This window comes from Hoplias malabaricus, chromosome 10 (genome assembly GCF_029633855.1).
Source record: "Hoplias malabaricus isolate fHopMal1 chromosome 10, fHopMal1.hap1, whole genome shotgun sequence".
NCBI lineage: Eukaryota > Metazoa > Chordata > Actinopteri > Characiformes > Erythrinidae > Hoplias > Hoplias malabaricus.
Genome location: NC_089809.1, coordinates 19,592,583 through 19,611,504, shown reverse-complemented (window position 1 = coordinate 19,611,504; position 18,922 = coordinate 19,592,583).

Sequence of the window (18,922 nt, the reverse complement as noted above, 5' to 3'; positions counted from 1 at the left end):
GGTATAAAGGCCACCAGCATTGGGCTGTGAAGTGATGGAACACCATCCAATACCTTTGGGATGAGTTGGAGTGGCATTTGTGATCCAGAACTAATCATCCACCATCAGTGCATGACCTCATATAGTGACCTCATATATATATAGTAGAAGTTTCCAAACACCATTTTGATTTCAGAGACTTTAAAGTCCAGCTCCTGCAGCACAAAGTGCAAAGGTGACCCTGAGTGCGAGTCCCAGTTGCGCCATATACCGTCTGTGGCTGGGTGTCCCTGAGAGTGAAATTGGCTGTGCTCTCTTAGGGTTGGAAGGATGGCAAAGTGCCTGTAAGCGATGTACCAATCAATCAGAGCATCTGCTTGGACACTTAGATAGAATCAGGCAGTTACTGTTCTCCTCCAAATGGCTGGAACTGCTTAATGATGCTGGAGGGCTAGTGGCTTGAAAAGTGTTTTTGGTGTGTGGAAGGTGTGCGGCATGCCTTCAACATCCTAAATAACTAATGCTGCACCTATGCTGCATCTATGGGAAAAGCTACACTCTTGTTCAAGATTTCTAAATGGTTCTTGACTAGACATTGTTCTATAAAACCCATTTACCATCTTTTTTTATTTAGCATTAAGGGAATTTGTAAACAGCCACAACAGCTAATACATTAAAAGATTTAGAGAATACAGGACCTGGTTGTACACACAAATTGCCATCATCAGGTGAATAGTTCCTTTAAGTGCTTACTGAGAAATAGAAGTAGACAAACAAAGACAAAAACAAAGAAGCTGGTGTTCTCAGAACAATTGATGAACCAACCAATAACCCAGCTTTCAAAAACACTGAATTTGTTTGGGATTACCTGAATTGTGAGAAGCAAAAAATTACAGCCAATGTCTAAAACTGAACATTGGTGATGTGGAAACAAACACTAAATATTAGAACATTTGATCATATATTTTATTATTGTTATTATTATTATTTATTTTCCAAAGTGTGGCAATACGTTGGTTTTGTTTACTTTCTGTGAGGAGATCTCTCCTTTTATTTGTGTGGGTTTCTTTACACTGACTCCGGGCCCACTGTGACCCTGAACAGGATGAAGTGGTTACAGAAGATGAATAAATTTATTTTCAAAATTAATCTCTATTTATTTGAGATCTTTTACATATTTAAATTTATCTTAACAGTGTTGCAGTTATGTACTTTGCATGAATACTTAATTATAAGTAAACCAATATAAATTATCTTGTTTAAAAAAAAAGAAAGAAAAACTTAGATATTAAGTAGTTTGAAAATGGCAAGTGAAAAAACAAATACACAAATGCATTTATTTTGAGTTCCATCAAAGAACAAACGCAGCAAATATAGATAATGTTTGAATTTTGACTTACACAGATTTGAATTATGTTACGTAAAAATGAATACATTTTTTTTTATTCACTTGCATGAAAGCTTAGGTTTGTGCCCTTTCCTATATTTCAAATAATAAAAAAAATAGCTTGTGTTTTCTACTTTTCTTTCCTGATGAAAAATTTTTGATTGGAAACAAGCAAATAAATAAATAAGTAGATCCTTGATGTTTGTACAGTCATGCAATATGCAAACAAATATGTATTAAAAGTAAACTGAAGACTATCATAACAGTCCTTTCTGCCTTTTGAACTGCAAGGAATGATCAGACAAATTGCATGTTGGAGATATAGTGCTCTCTTTTTGGCTAAAGTGCTTCACCTGCTTTCTGGCTGAAAGGGCACACTCCCTTTTCCTGCAGTGGAGGCCGATGTGTCTAAAGCCACTCGGGAAATGTCTGTCATTCTGCATCCACTCACGGGAGCTTCTATCTCTCATTCTGTCCAGGATGACAAGCCAAGGAAGGCATAGCCACCAGGGATCAAAATGGCATTTCAGAGGATCTTGCCATTTAAAGGGTTCTTTCTGATCTCCAACAGTTGGATTGGTGATATTTTAACTCATTCTTTTCACGTTTGTCAGAGATTTCCAGGTAACACCGCCTTCTGGACATAAACACTTTGTCCATTGCACTGCAATTCGGGATAGAATTCTGGAGTTCTCTTCTTGGAAGGCCACCAATGACCAGAGGCAGTGGTTTGTGCACAGGAGAGATAAAGATGCTAACATCTCCAGGGGTGTTTTCATGGTTTCTTTTCTGTGTCTGAGTGACAAAGCACAATTCTAAATGTTCCTAAATCTACTGTTATCCAGTGATAATAACAGCTGTCCATGGCCTGGACAGAGTTGCAACTGTTGAATTAAGGTGCTATCTGTTATTATACAATTAGATTCAACCTCACTATCTGATTGGCTGAGATGAATTATGCACTGATATTTATAACATTGTCGTCCCCATCCCAACTCCCCCAAACAGAAACTGTGTCAAGGAATGGTTGCTAAGTAACAACTCAGTTTATGCTTCAACGACTACAACTTCTAACAGCTACTTTTAACACACATACAGGGGTTGGACAATGAAACTGAAACAGCACAATAATTTATTAGTATGGTGTAGGGCCTCCTTTTGCAGCCAATACAGCATCAATTCGTCTTGGGAATGACATATACAAGTCCTGCACAGTGGTCAGAGGGATTTTAAGCCATTCTTCTTGCAGGATAGTGGCCAGGTCACTACGTGATGCTGGTGGAGGAAAACGTTTCCTGACTCGCTCCTCCAAAACACCCCAAAGTGTCTCAATAATATTTAGATCTGGTGAATGTGCAGGCCATGGGAGATGTTCAACTTCACTTTCATGTTCATCAAACCAATCTTTCAGCAGTCTTGTTGTGTGTATTGGTGCATTGGCATCCTGATACATGGCACCACCTTCAGGATACAATGTTTGAACCATTGGATGCACATGGTCTTACTGGTGCAATGTGCAATTAATGAAGATTGGCCACCAGACTGCTCCAATTTAGCCATGAAACATCCAACACTAAAATGACAGGTGTTTCAGTTTCATTGTCTAGTAAATCATCACATAAATGGAACAGCACTTGCATTTTAGTGCATGTGTTTCACATTAATTTTTGCAGTAGTTACTTACTGTAGAAACTTTTACACAGCTAGTTCACCTACATGGTCGTTTTCTTTTTTCAATGAATTAAACCCTGTACTCCAAGACAGAAGTGCAAGTTTCCCACCCTACAGTGGAACAGTTATTTAAAATATGGCAAATAAGGGGGCTAGTTGGCTCGAATTTTTAAGTTTTGTAGAACTTTGTCTGTGTGCACTTTCATGCACGTAACAGTCTCCTTAATTTAGAATAATAATTTGAAACAACAAAATAAGATATTTCCCACATATGGAGCAGCATTAAAGCAATATACACATCTCTTTTCATGTCTCTTCAACATTTCTCTGCTTTGTGCAGAGAGAGACAAAGCCTAGCATGTCTGACCAAGCCACTTTATTTTTCAGTAGGGTTTCAAATGGTAAGGAATATTCTTTAGAATTTTTTAATTGCAATCATGAACATCACCTTTAAAACAGTAATAATAAAAAAAAAAAAACACTAATATTTTGAAGACTTAATGTTTTTTTTTTTTGGTTTTTTTTTTGTTTTGTCCATGTAAGAGCCATAAAGGTGCACTCAAAAAGTGTCTGCATTTAACACATCTAACACAAACACTGGATACTCTATTTAACACAGCCAGGTTGCTTTTGACTTACTTTTCTTCATTTTTTTTCTTTACATCACAGAACGTTTGGAAATAAATGCTCAACATATTGCATTACCATGAATAGCAGCCTGCATTGGACAATTTTAAACACTCACATTTGACTCATACCTGTGACAAAATTACAGCAATTACATGCTGTTATTTGCAGTACACTCCTTAATATGGTCTACTGCTGAAGACTTTGCTGAACTGGTTGTTATCGCTTAATTATTCTTTGTATAGTAGTTCAGCTGAGTGTATTTCATAGTGTGTATGTGCAGATTTGAAGGCCATATGTGGTGCATTAAGTTCTGATTTCTCTTGAGAGTGGCAGAGATTGGATTGATTCAGAAGTTTCTTGGAGGGGAAAAAACTAAAATAAAAAAAAAATAAAGTGCTATAAAATGTATCCATAGGTTAGAGACCTCAAACACTGAAATCAGAATTCAAACGTTCTCCTGATCTTTTGTCATATTTCTACTTAATACTGTTGTATTAAAAATTACAATTTTTTTTTTATTCACCAAAAATTACATAAAATATATTCATTTAAAAACAGCAAAGGAATAGAAATTGTTCTTCACAGCATTTGCTTTGGGTTCCACCAAGGAAAAAACACATTTGTTATTTTAATACTACACTACACAAAATAGCTGGAGATTGTTTTAATTTTGAATTACAATATTACACAAAAACACTTCAAACTAATTTGTACACCTAATAATATATAGAGAGCTCTTCTACACATGCAACATGCTATTGCATTCTTTGGAACATTGATTGCATCCAGCCACAAAAAAAAAAAATAGGTATGATGGACATTTGGTCCTGGATTATAAAATTTGCTTACAATCAACTGAAATGTATTTGAAGGTGTTTGATCACAGCAGAGAATCCAATCCTACTGCTATGCAGCACAATGTTAAAGGGTTTTATACCCTTCTTGAGGACAATTACCATTGAGCATGGTGACCTTTGACTCATTCATGGTTGCTCTACTGGGTTGTATTCTACTGCAAGTCCTCTTCCAAGAAGAATATACAAATTATGTTGCAACTGAACACCTGTGTCAAAACAATACACGAATTAAAAATGGTACCTAGATGATATGATTTAAAAAACTGGCAATTGTCATAAATATCATACATATATTTGTCTAAATAGTGTCCAGGGACGACATTAATTCAGTGAAGTAGATTTGCTTATTCAATGGAAAAGTTATTTGATTTAAATAAGTGCTTACATGAGAAATATGTGTGAAGTTTCCAAAGATGGATATTGACCAGTCGAAAGGGGAGTTTATTTCTGGAATCTTCATCATGCCCTTGTTTAATATTCTGACATTAAAGGCCGCAGGAAACCTTTCTCCTCCTAAAAAACCCTGCTCTCATTACTTTTGTCCCTTATCATTTACACAGGCTTTCAATCTCCATTTACATTAAATATATACTGCTCTGTCTAGCATACACTCTATGGCCAAAGTTTCTGGAGACCTGCTCAGCCAATACTACTTCTGAAATCAGTGGAATTAGCTTGTCCTCTATTGCTCCAGTAAAAAGCCTCTACACTTCTGGAAAGGCTTCAGATTAGATATTGGTACATTGGCATGAGTGGCAGAATTTGATGGCATTCAGCCTTAAGCGCATTAGTCAGGTCAGGTACTGATGTTAGATGATTAGTTCAGGGTCACAAACATCACTCCAGCTCATCTCAAATATATGAGATGGTGTATCATCACTCCAGAGAATGCAGGATAGCTTTATAACTCCATAGCCCATTGGCATTGGGCATGTGGCTTTAGGCTCATGTGCAGCTTCTTCAGTAGGTTCCATTATCCATATCAGTGCCCACAGCTGGGACACCTTACAGGTGTTGAATACACCGGTTATAAACAAACTTTTGGACATACAGTGAATATAACCTAATTCATCAATGACACTGGATTCTTGAGTCCCAGGATTTCCCCTGGTCACTGGGCATGTTATTGTCATGGCTTTCAAACTATCACAGCCTCTTCATTTTCCTTTTTTGCAGCCCAATTAAAACTTTCTCTGTCCTCAACACATCATAAATAAGCTCATATAAACAGGACAATGCTCATTTATACGCATACTGTATATTGGTGGTGGCGTGAAAAAGAAGTGTTGGTCTCTTCAGTGCTAAATTGAGTTCAGTAGATGCTCCTGCAGAGGTGTTAGAATGTGTGCACCCCATCCTCTGAGTAATAATGTAAAAGTCTGTTCCATGTATTGACACCAGGAACAGAGCCGTCAGCTTTGGTTTTGTATGTGCCCTTACCCTCTTCAAACGAAATCAATTTTAGGAAATGTCAACCTCACTCTATATTACATCTCGGATTATCTGTCTGTGCATGTTAACAGTGAGTCTGACATTTAACTTTATTTGTATCAGTTAGACAGATTGGCTCTCCTCTTCTCAGTGCGGCTAACTCAGGTGCTCACAAAGCCCTCAGGAACATCGATCCTGAAGTGGTCAAGCCAGGCGTAACTGCAGAGGTGACGTTTCGGCTGTGTTCTGAATACTGAAATCAGGGTTTAGACTCAGTCATTCACACCCACAGTTAAGAGGTTCTTTAGAATGAACTACTACAGTACCTGTGTAGGAAAAAAAATATATATAGTAAAATGTTGGATTTGCCTTCTACAACATTTTCAAGCGCATATTGGAGGTTCTGAGGGCAGAAAAGTAATGGACTTTTGTAGGTTTTGAGTTTTTGCCTCAAGTATTAAGGCAGAAAATATTGAGAAGAGCACAGGATATTTCACTTTATTCTGCCTCATGATAATACACAATAATGGAGTACTGTGTGTAACAGTTACCAGAGATGTGTGAATTAATCTCATTATTAGCTCCGGGTTTGGCATTTTTTCCACAACAACCTTACTATAATAGTCTTAAGGCTTCAGATAAGATTTTCCTTGTAGAAAATTCTTGGGTCTGGTAGAAAGAACAAACTAACCACTATGCAAAGTTCATTTGTTTGTACATTCTGTAACCCTTCATCCTGGTAAGGGTCATGGTATAAAGAGAAACTACTTACAAGAACTGGGTTCAAGGCAAGAACATGCCCTGGCCAGGCTCACTCTCTCAGATACACAAAACACTGGAGAACTTTGCACTGCCAATCCACCTCCAAACATGTTTTTTGAACGGTGGGAGGAAACGCAGGGAGAACACGTCAAGCTTATTACCGACAGTGACCCAAGGCAAAGATCAATTTCACGCTGTGTTCAATGGGAAGAAGCAAAACAGCTTGAAATAGTTTTTTTTAGTCTGTACCATGTTAGACAGTAGTGATAGAGGTGAATTGGTAATACTATTTTATGGTCTTGCAAATTCCTTAATTTGTGAAATTTTACATAATAAAATAAACTGCTGTAAACACACACTATGCTCCTTGATACCTACAATAATACCAGTATTTGGTTTGCCAGTATTCAACACGTTGTATAAAAACAACTAAAACGCGTGTGCTCTCTTACAAATAATATGTTAATCTTAAATAATTGACTATTAACTGGTTGTATTAATTAATTAACCACTTGCTAATTGTTAATAAACTGGGAGTTACAATTTACTGTTACTGTTTATTTATTTACTAACTACATTAAAATGTATCCTATTTCCACACGTTCACACAGCTTCCTGGGTTCTTAATAGTCTCTGACATGCTTTGGTCAAACTTCCACAAGGATCAACAGCACAGCACTCTTCTCACATTTTCTAAACAGATCTGTTTAGAATGAACGGTTACAGACCTTTTACATGAAACCAAACCTCTGATTTCTCCAAATGCCAGAGCCCAGCAGTGAAGCACAATCAGCATAAGCTGTGTTTTTTTTTTTTTTTTTTTTTTTTCCTCTTCATTTTTCCCTTGGTGACAAAAAACTGACAGAGATGTTGTGGGATGGTGTGTGCCCCAGATCCACAAATTAATGTACACATGCCTGTAAAATGTAATTTTTATCCCTCCCATAATATCCCCTTAAATATTCATGCTCATAATTTAACTAAATTAGTTTGTGCTTCATTTTGTTTTTCTCTGAAGGAAATGTCATAAATCCTAAAGTCTGAATCTAGTCATGACACATTACAGGGTGAATGATTCAGTAAACATGTGACTCAGTTGTAACTTATCATTCATTTAATTCCATGTCTTGGAAAGGTACCAGTAGAAATAAATGAAATCCAAAAGTCAGCAAAAAAAAAAAAAAAAAAAAAAAAGTTGATGTGTTTTGGAAATGATTCAACTTTCACAGATTGAGATCTACAGCCCATTATTCAAGACTTGTAGAATAATGGATACTTTCAATGCAAATATTAGTCATAACAATACGTTGGCTGTCTCAGAAATGACCACCTGTCTTTTTTCCCGATCAAACACGTCTCCCTGGCATTAACTTCCGTTTGTTTATGATGAAGTCTTCCCTTAAATTTGAACTTCTTCTCCAAGTGGATGAAATGCAAGTAGGGCATTTGAATTCAAACCTCATTATGTCCTGGAACATACAGATAGAGAGAGGTCCAATTTGCATTTAGATTGTTTCAGGAGAAGTAAATTAATCAACACTTTTTATACACACACACACACACACACACAGGTAAATTCACTTTCCTTTGTCACCACCCCTCACTCAAGTATTTCCCAAAATGCTGTGGAGAACTATTCATCCACAGTAAACTGGATGTGATTGGTTCACGGTAAACTAGGTTTGATGTCATACATGATTTACTTTTTCTTTTTTTGCTAAAGAAAATGACAGGATATATTTTATTACTGAATGAAAATCAGAGACCCATCATTTATTTATTTATTTTATGTTGGTAAATTTCCAATCAAATAACCATTTTGTGAAAGTTACTCATATTCTGGTACAGTCAGTACCCTACATATGGATGAGGTCAGTTATAAGAGTTTGTTTGCAAATTCAAAACTGTTAGCTTAGGCATCCAGCAAAGTCAGCCCAAGGCATAAACACTGCATGGTAATGAAGTTTTCTATCAGGATAATTTGGTTTTGTACATTTAAATAATGTTTAAATTAATTAAAACATTGTACCCTTTCTTTGAAAAAGAGGAAAAGCTGTACATGGACTGACCAACAGGGTGCTTTGCTGGGGTTAAAAATCACTCATACAATCCTTGCACAAACAGTAGCTACACTGAAGAGCAAACAATCGTTGGAAAAGTCTGCACATACCTCATCTGGGCCAAAAACATTTTGAAATCATTCACATGGAAAGATAAAATACATGCCCACGCATACATTATGTATGAAAACAGCAAACTATTATACAATGTTTTGCCTTAAATAATATAAAACATAGTATAAACCTGCATGCTCCCAAAACATTTTCAGAAATGTCAGTGACACAAAAATGGCATTCTAAAGTTTGGGCTGTAGCATATGTCATTGAAAGTTGTTCCAATGTCAAGAATCCCTTGTATACAATCAGAAAATGCAGGTGACGACGACTTTTATTTATTTATTTTTTCTTTTTGCAGAGATATCGGATGTTCTAATGTATCCTTTGTGTCCTTCATTTAGCCACAATTTACTGCCATGTATGTCACATAGGAAAAAATATACTAAACTTGGTGGTAACCAAAGTCCTAAGATACTGTCTTATTTTTAAATTGGTCCAATGTTCTGTTTGAAACTGCTCCCTCAGTTCTGTAAGGAAAATAGCTGTGCCACTGCCATGAGAGGCCAAGACTTCCTGGTGATGTCACCACGCAGCCTCATTAGACTGTTCCATCTGAAAAAGCTGTCAGCTCCCATGGAGGAGTCTTCAGAGGCCTTTTGAGGCTGCAGTTTAGGCTTTGAAATGCAGCTAATGTTTCCCTTCAAAGAGACAAAAGAATTCATTCAACAACACCGTTTCTTTGTCATGTATTTTTAGACAGATTAAAAAATAAAAATCTACCTGTAAAATGAAGGGGTTAGTCCAGGGGTTTTCAAAACTGGAAATCATCATGAAAATGTGCCAAATCCAGTAGACAACCAAACTCTCACCCAAGCCATGTTTGTCAATAGACAACAATAACCAGAGCTTCATTCTTGTTCAGATAAAGACAGCTTCAAAGGTAAGGGTCCAAAAAAGATGTGGGGTTCAAGGGGAAAATAAACGTAGTACTAGATATATGTAAGGTGAATTCTGATTTCTAACAGGGATTGAATGGTGAGAAGCAGTAAATGTAATCAGCTTATAACACTGAAAAATACAAACAAACCTTGAAAGAAATGTCTCTGCAGATTCTTGAAACAAAGTCTCCTGAAAAAAATAGGAAGATAAAAACCCTGAAAAGTTATTCTTAATTGTTAAGGCTTAAAGGAAAACAAGTTAAAAGGTTAAAAGGCTCCCCCTACAGTCTCGGTGTAATTCACTTTTAATGCACTGTCCTAAAATCAAGGTGAAAGGGAGTTACCTAGTGCAGTCTCTGCAGTGCTGAACCCAGAGTAGCTAAGACAGAGGCCCTGTTCTCCCTATTACAGGTCAGTGGAGCATCACAATGGTTTTGATACTGTAATTTTAAGGTAAAAAATACTACAGAGTATTCTCCTATAAATGTTCTGTTAAACACTACATGTTTTTTTCTGACCCTGAGAGAATAAGGTCAGCAACTTTAGTCAGCACATACCTTTTTAACCTCACTCATGATGGCCAGTGGGGTGGCATAGGGGTGTAAACATGTAGTGTCACTCTCTCAAAGCTCCAGGGACCTGGGTTTGATGGATGTCACTGTCTGTGAGAAGCTTGGTGTGCTCTGTGTCTATGTCTGTGTGAGTTTCATCTGGGTGATAGGGATTTACATTGTCATGCGGATTGGCTGCATGCATTTGTCCACAGGTGAGAGTGTGACTGGATCAGTGTGTGTTACTCTATGATAGACTGGTGCCCTGTTTGGTGTGTTCCTGCCTTGCCCCCAGTGACCCAGACAGGATGATACAGTTACACTAGAGCAACCAGTGAATGGTGTAGAATGCCAAAGAATCTCCCCAGATTGCTCTCAGACATGATCAATGTCACTTGTATTAGTGACATGAAATTTTTCAAAGCTTGTGTTCAGTCATCTACCATTAATGTAAGTTTGTTTCATATTATTTCATACCACATACTTCTGTGTAATTTAAACACACACAAAAAAAGTTTTTGTGTATTACAGTAGGCTGAAGTGTTCAGATGACCCTTATACTTGGGAATGGATGTGATTCTTTGCGGATTTAGTGGTGTCCACTGGGAGTGAGATGTATGCAGTTTTGTAGACATGAATGATTAATGGACTGCAGCTGAGTTTTAGCCCTCTCTCTGTCAGTCTGTCTGTCAGAACGCTGAAAGGTGCCCTTGATTTCTGCCTACAGGTGTTTGGCAAGGCGTAGGTAGAAATGAGCAGTGACAAGCCATCCAGCATACGCTGATCCATTTGGATGGCAGATGGGATGGAGGTGGTTCACCTGGCATGGTGTTTATGGGTGTTAGGATGACAATAAGAGGCCAGTTTGCATCACAGAAGGGCACAATAGTGGGCTGCCACCAAGGCCCAGAGGTTGGATGGCTGAATGAGTGTCAATCTCCGCTGGCAATAACACACTGACTTCAGGGTAGCAAGGGGGTTTAAATCAAGCATGGGACAATACCAGGACCGGGAAAATTCAGATTTCTTTTTTTTTTTTTTTAAATAATAGGACAGATTCATAATGTGCATTTGACATATTTAATACCACCCTTCACAACTCTGTTAGAATTTTCACTTTTGAATTATTTGTGAAGACCGGATAGATTAGCTGATGAACTTCTAATGAAACAACACGTAAAGTAAATAAACATTACATTGTCTTGATTTAACATACATTTATTTGCAAGAAAGATGGAACTGGTGATGACAAACGTACGTAAGAAAGATAATGTTTACACTGAAGCTCTACAAAAATGAAAATATGTAACAATGCAACTACCATATTTGGTAGATATCATTTTTATTATTGACACTTATTTAATCAGATTACGGCATTCTAATCTATTCTATAGTGCTGCATATTTTATGCTCACTTGAGAACAGATGTGAATGCTTGCTACTCTGGTCAGAGATAAAGCAGGTTTACAGTTTTTCAATTCTATTATCCTCATTTTTAATTTCATGGATAATTGCTCAGCTGATTTTACTTTTGAGTTTTTCAACAGTCTCCATGGACCAGAGATAAAACTTATTTTACTAAACTTCTTCTGAACAAATATTTGGACTGGGCCATATATGAAATGATCATAATATAATCAATCAAATGATAAGTCAATCATTGATCCATCCGTCCATTTTCTTTAACTGCTTCATCCTGGTCAGGATTGCATTAGGTCCAGAGCAGGAATACACAGTGGTCATGATACCAGTCCATCACACACACTCAAACCTATAAATTCCAAATTAACACCTTAGAAGGAAGCGCTTGGACTGAGGAATCACAGCTAAAAGCCTTAAAAAAATCTCCACAGAAAAGCAAAAGAAAACAGATCAATTTTATTTAAAGCTAGTGTAGGTGATTTTGCAGAAACCAGTCAGTGTGGGTGGGGTTGAAAAGAAATCCTGCTAAAACATCCCTCCCCATACTTTCAGCCCTCTTTCCAAAACCACTCCCCCAATTTACACAAGTATGTATACACCAAGATTAATAAACACAGAGAGTGCTGCAGAGAGAATTATCTTTGACATACCTTTAAACATGGACGTCGTTAGACCTGTTTTAGCCCCTCCCAATTCTCTCATTTTTAATAACAATTCTCTATCTCCAAATATTGGCCTGTATTGCTTTCTTGACAGAATACGCCGATTGTCCCGTAAAATACGAAAAAGCCCCATATTTGGACACCGAAATGGAGTCACGGCCCCTCATACAGTGGGTGGATTTGTGGTGGCACTGAGAGCAGCAGGTCAGAGCTGAAACACTGGGAACTACAGCTCTGCTTTAGATAGAAAGGCAGATACCTCGTCAAAGAAATTTGCTGCTATGACGCAATTTCTCCAGACCCCTCATTGTTGAATCTTAGCCTTCCTAATCATTAAACACTAGTCAAGTCCCTGCCTATAAAAAACTATTACAAATGAGACAAAAATATGGCCAGTTAGCTGACGGCGGTACAAAGAAGCAGCTATTCTGGCTGCATAACTACAACAATTAACTTTTACACACACAAAATGATAAGATGATGACAAATGATAATTACCTGCCTACTAAAAACAGCTACCTCTGCATCACTTGCCATGCTTTTCTGTGCTCTTAGAGTCCTCCAATATTTACTCTGGTTTGTCCTCTGGCTCAATCCAAATTCTTTTTATTGAATACCATTTCTGCCACTGACTTTTGTTTCTTTAGTTGTTTATCAGTGCATGCCGACATTTGTTTCTCTGCCATTTTCCAGCGCTTATACGTATAGTGAGGCAGTAGACAGATTAAGCCATCTAAAAGCCGAGTTACATACTACTGTACTAAATGTTTTCTACACCTGAAAAAGAGAGCCTTAAGGAGCTATAAGTGCAGTAAAAATTGTGCTCAAATAAAAATAAAAACAAAACATTATTAGAATAAGTGGTGATATTGGATTAACCTTTAACATCTCTCCTTTTGACAGTGCAGGTTTATTTGAGGTTATCAAATTTCATTATGCTAAATAAAGTGTGCCGTTCATGTCACAAATCCATACAATCAATGAGGACATCTGGAAACAAACTTTTATCTTCACGCTCCCAAGACATGCTTTTAGAAAAGGACACCCTATTTTGTATTAAGAAATATATATAATTGTATGCAAGCACAACTCTTATTTAGAGATACAATTTTTCTTAAATAATGATAATTTAGGGGCCTAAGACATTTGCACAATACATTCACCGTACATTCACAGCGTGATTCTGCTAAAGGCGGGGTAAGCTGCACAGAAAGGCGTTTTCTTGATACGAGCTCCTTCTATGAGTTTTGGCCCATCTCCCCGTGGTCTCGCATAAAGGGATAAATGCCTGTGGATGTGTTCCTGATTTGCAAGAGTTCCTTTAAATGTGTTTGTTTTGTATGAAGCAAGTTATAAAACATCGGAGGTGCATGACCGCGCGCAGCGACACTGTGCAAAGTAAACGCAAAAGACTTGCACACTGCGATTGTATCATTTTGGCACTCACACCCTCATGGAAGTTATACAGTGCATAACAAAGTTTAAAATTCCCAGGATGAAGCTTGAGGGCTTAAAATGAATGTTTTTCACAGTACAGGGTTCTAAAATGTTGCACAAATAGTCAGTGAGACACAGAGCCAATAAACCATAAACATGTATCGTGTCCAAAGACGTTAAAGTACTCTGTGCAGAGCTGTCTGTTAAATCTAGCAGCAGTGCAAAATCAGCTAATAACACAGGTTACAGACAGTAAACTCTTTTATATTGCAATGATCCACATTAAGTAACTGCATGTCTGACTACACATGTAACAAAATAATATAGCAAATAATTGCTTTTTAGCTACTGGAAGTTGTTCTGAATAACAGGCTGTATTAGGAAGAGGACTGTTTTGTGAAATTGTGTTTGATTATAGATTAATTTATTATTTATTTAGTTTGTACATTTTAATTATTTTTAATAACTTTTATTTAAAGTTGTCAGATGATACTTTCAGGGTTTTCAGGAGCAGGTTTAAATTTTGTTTGTACCTACAAACAGTTTGAGAAGAACAACATTTTGATTGATCCAGATATTTATGAGAAAAAAAAAAGATTTGGAACGATTTATGCACAAATTCGTTGTGCTTGCATTTCATGTATGAGGCCCAATCAGCAAACAGCACTGGGTCATGTGACACACTTCAGTCATTACCCAGGTCTATAGGACATATGGATTTTATCAACAGGCTCAGGCCACACTCAAGGAGAAAGAAAAACAAAATAGTGTGCATCGCCCGTGCAGCAGGCGATGTGTCGCTGGTGGGAGTGTCCATCAACACACGAGCAGGCAGAGCCCCCCCATGTAGAGTATAGGCTTGATTTATTCACAATATCACAACCTTGACTAGACTTTTTATCTTTTGACAGAACCTCATTTTATAATAATAATAATAATAAAACAAACAAACATGAAATTACAAACCTACAGCAATGATTATTTTGTTTATGTTACAATAACTGAACATAACATACAATAACTGTAATTTGGGCATAATGTAATTTATCAAAAAAGTAGCTCTACTTAAACATTCAAAGCAAATATTATTTACATTTTCAGCTGTAATACACAACAAAACATATTGTATACTTGAATTTTAAACAAGTCTGGACGCAGTAAGGAATGTTTTGAGAAAGGATCTTCAGCAGGAACCAAAGTGAGTGGAGCAGTTCTGAGGGAACGTGAAGAACTGCTTTCTGATTGGTAGTCGCTGCTGCAAATCACTGCTCATTTGCATAAGTTTGAGCGGAGCTGAACTTCAGCAAGTCGCTAAATTCGCCCACTTCACATCGTTCATGGTCGTGTCTCTGACTCTCATTGAAAATTAATGACTTCCGGTCGCCGTGTCACTTTTGATGCTTTTGGTGTGCACCCACAATAATTTGCTAATCTAAGCACTCACTGACAATATCATCAGGAGACAAGTTCAATCCCTGGTGATGCTTTAGTCATCTAGTGCTAGATTCAAAGAAATGGTTCCAGAGTGATAGAAGAATTTATCGCAGCAGGAAATGTTCCACATGCTTTAGGCATGGGGTAGTGCCTGTACAGGACATCTGGATCATTAGTGGCTCCATCACACATGTGCTTACTCTGATTTTACCTAGAGTTTCTACTAGGTCCAGGCAAAGTCTGGAGCAAATGTATTCACAAATACATTTTCTATATGTAACCTTGAAAATGTGTGTATTATTCTGCATGTGTTCAAGGCATTGTAGACAGCACTATTGGCTTTGGTCTCTGGGTGTTAGGGTGGCCCCTATTATAGCCCATCTTTTGCTCAGAGTCCTAGCTAGCATGAGCACCTGTCAGCTGATGCGACAGGACTGTTTGTGTTAAGCTGTTCAGGTGATGTTTCATTATTGGTAGCTTGTAAAGAAGTGGGTTGGCCTCATGTCTCAGAAGAAACATTGAGGCTGACACTGTGATTGGGGGAAACATACTGAAAAGCTGGAACTGGTGACTGATGGTAATAGGGCAGAAAATTAATCAAAAACTTTGAAAAACCATTATTATATAAATATTAAAAAAAAGATATCCCCACAAAAGATTAGCACCACAAATAGAAGCCCCCGGTCACACACTGTCTGAAATTTTGCATTCATAAAGAAATACTGAAAAAGCTTTACAACACAGAAGTAGCTTATTTTCTAAAGAGGTCCAACTCCAATTTAAAACACATCACCTTAGATGTGCTGCTCAGTTCAGTGTATCTGAAGCGTAACATTTGAGCTGATTTAAATGCATGCCCTTTGGACTTAATAATGTACCATTTCTATAGCTTAATGGAACTATTTATATGCTTCTCCTGAGCCCTGCAATGATGCTCTGTGCTCTACAATGAGGTTTTGACATGCTTTTAATGAACTATACTTCAAGTTCAATGGGACTGTTAATGTGTGAGCTATTGGAAATATGAGCATGACATACATTTTAATTTTTAAGCCTGTTACGGAACAAGAATCTTCAACATGTACAAATGTTTTAATCATCCAACCAGCCAAGCAAGACTGATCGAATGTAAGATTTATTTGACAGGTTTAGTTCAGTGTGATTCAAGTTGCCCTGCTTGGTTTAGACTGGTAAAATACCATCAGTGTCATGATAATACTTTGCTTATGACATTTTGGAGACATGCTCTAGACACCCGACTGTCCTCGAGATCCACTGAGAATTCACAGGCTGTTTACTAAGCACTCTCCTACACAATCATATTTGTAAAACCACTCCAGCGACACAATTGATCTCTTGTGTACAAAAAGTGCATCTGTCAGGAGGATTTGTGATGTTGTCATCATGATGTACACAGATGAAGACACTTCCTGGTGATTGGTTTGAGGTCTTCTGCAGAATGCATCGATCTTCTCAAAACGGGCCAAAGGATTTGAAGATAAACAAACAGATACGTGCCCTCTGTATCTTCACTGCGTGTGTCTTCTCTCCTTTAATTACTTGGGTTTTTTTCTGCCTGACACATCTGATGTAAAGGAATAGATGTTAAAAACATTTCTCAATCTGAAAAGCCCAACCTTAAGTTCAACACTGGATGAGTAGAAAAAGATTTGCAACTATGGGAAACAAATGGCAATAGCAATTATATGGCTTTTAGAAATATGAAACCATTTCAACAACCCACTGTAACACTTAATGTCAGTTCCCTTCAAATAAAGTGGGAGACTATATAATGACTCTTTAGATAAAAGCAAACACGGTCAATTAGTCCACCCCTCATATAATAATTGGTAGAAACACCTCTCAAGTGTTTTAAATAATTGGTATTCAGATTTCTCAATTGAGAGTACATAACTTCTACCCTTGGAAACTGTGCCCATAGATGACAATTCACAGGAAGCAAGAGGGACATTTGTCTCCCATATATTTTTTTTTTTTTTAAATTGCAGGGTTCAGCAATCAAATTCATCCTTCTTTATCATCAGAACAACAAAAAGTTTTGTTTTAAAATCTGATTAGAAAAAGTTTACAGTAGTGTCTCCAATCTGAATTTCTGCTTGTGTTAATTCTGGAAGACAATGAAATAGAGAAATAAAGCTAGGTCTGGTTTACATGTGGAAACAAATTTGTTCAGAAGAGTGGAAGAAAACAGGGGGAAAAAACATTCTCAGTGGGAAAACAGTGATACACACTTGATCGGAATAAACCTTTGATTCTCTCTTTTTTATATCCTTGAAGTAAACATGATTTTGCATCTATTTATTTGATTTCTCCACTGTTTGCACTTGTCATTGGTCTTGTTACTCTTGCTTGTCTCGTGATGGGGAGTCAACACAAAAATAGTTGATTCTTTGACTCTAACTCATCTGGGAGTGGGGTTCAATTCAAGGTGAGCGACTGAGTGCTGGGATGTTAAAAGTGAGTAAACTACTTTTAGGAAGATTCCTTGTTTGCTCTGTCTATAGCTATGGTGGATTCATTCATACATCTTCTGTAACCACTTATCCAGTTCAGGGTCGCAGTGGGTCGAAAGCCTACCTGGAATCACTGAGCACAAGGCAGGAACACACCCTTTTTTTTCTTTGCAGGGTGGCGCACATTCACTCTCACGTTCACAGCTATGGACACTTTAAAGCAGCCAAACCACCTAACCAATGTGTTTTTGGACCGTGGGAGGAAACCAGAGCACCTGGAGGAAACCCACGCAGACACAGGGGGAACACACCAAACACCTCACAGCCATGGTACAGTTTTGGTTAATATTTAAGTGGAGCAAATCATCAGCAGCAGGAGATGAAATCCAAAATATACTCCAGAAAACCCAGAGACATGCCCATCATTAAGGCAAATTCAGGTGCTATGGACACTGGCATGAAGTGTAACACCATAGTAACAGCATTGCATTAAATAGTTTGATACCTGATGGAGTGGTGCTCTGTCCAATTCACTCTATTGTGCTGTGTTCAAGTCACTCTATTGTGCAATGTTTTGGTGCTGTGTTCAATTCACTCTATTGTGCAATGTTTTGGGGTTCCACCATCTTGTAGTAGTGTTCTAAAGCAAATTTGTCAGTGCACTCAATCAACCCATGTACACTAAAGGATAGCAGGTACACATAATCCACTGCATTATTTGCAAAAACCTGCTTGCACTGTCCGACATTGTTTGCTACACTCCTAAATTCAGTTAACAAATACAGTTAATTCCAGTTTATGATATATTTTACCTAAGCATATCGTAATCATTCATAAGTATATTATTCACTGAGATGGTTTGTTGCAAATGATGCCCATGATGGTGCCTAAGCCCAATCACAATCAAATCAGAGCTTGCAGAAAGTAGTCAGTGTTACTGTCCACCAATGATTCTGAAGTCCAGGAAATTACCAAAGTAAATTTAATTAATTACTCTACTTAATTACTGTTTTTGTGAATCTGTATTTTACTAAAGCATTTCCATTTTGGGTGACTTTTTACTTTAACTCCACTACATTTCAAAGTCAAATATCTTGCTTTTTACTCCACTACATTATGAAAATCTGCTGTGTGGATAAAACCATAAAGTGTCTGAATAAATCTCACTGC